Source organism: Schistocerca americana, chromosome 4 (genome assembly GCF_021461395.2).
Source record: "Schistocerca americana isolate TAMUIC-IGC-003095 chromosome 4, iqSchAmer2.1, whole genome shotgun sequence".
Lineage (NCBI taxonomy): Eukaryota > Metazoa > Arthropoda > Insecta > Orthoptera > Acrididae > Schistocerca > Schistocerca americana.
In genome coordinates, this window is record NC_060122.1 from 690,775,169 (window position 1) to 690,776,008 (window position 840).

The window sequence follows — 840 nt, forward strand, 5'->3', positions numbered from 1 at the left end:
TTGAAACATAGATGTGGCGCGCTTAAAAGAAAAACGTAAACTCCGTCCACAGCCCCTGTCGAACCCAGCGGTACCGACCGATCGCCGTGTCATCCTCAGCCCACAGGCGTCACCGGCTGCGGGTATGGAGGGGGCATGTGGTCAGCACACCACTCTCCCGGCCGTATGTCAGTTGCCGAGACCGGAGCCGCTACTTCTCGATCAAGTAGCTCCTCAGTTTGCCTCACAAGGGCTGAGTGCACCCCGCTTGCCAACAGCGCTCGGCAGACCGGATGGTCACCCATCCACGTGCTAGCCCAGCCCGACAGCGCTTAACTTCGTTGATCTGACGGGAACCGGTGTTACCACAGCGGCAAGGCCGTCGGCGCGCTTCAAGAAAGCTCACAAAAACGTGTTTCTTTTTGCACGTAAAATGCGAATAAAGCTACATTTTTGAAGTGAGTGCTCTGTTACATGTTAATAATGTATTTTTTAGTTATTAGATTCACTTTAAACCGTTTCCGCGCCTTCAGATCCCGTAGGAACTAATTTTACGTGCTATGTTTAGCTCGAATTTAAACCACCTTATTCGTTTTAACTTTATCTGTTTGTCTATCTTTGCAAAGTTTGAACCGTTTCGTACAAGTATGAAACACGGAAGTGGAGCGCTTCAGAAACCTCCCAGAATAACGTGTTATTTGCACGTAGAAACCAAATGAAGGATGATTTTTTCCAAACGGTTAAAATTTATCTTAGACGAGGACGCGATACGCCGGTGGAATAAATTTCAACCATCCCTTCTCGCTGCAGTTCGCAGTTATTTAAGGGTGACTGATTTTGCACGTAAAATTCGAACGGTGC

General features: G+C 48.0%; 1 pseudogene; it reads right to left on the reverse strand.

The window, feature by feature from the left end:
• Positions 1-248: 248 nt before the first annotated feature.
• LOC124614129 lies at positions 249-366 on the reverse strand (annotated as a pseudogene).
• Between the last annotated feature and the right edge of the window lie 474 nt (positions 367-840).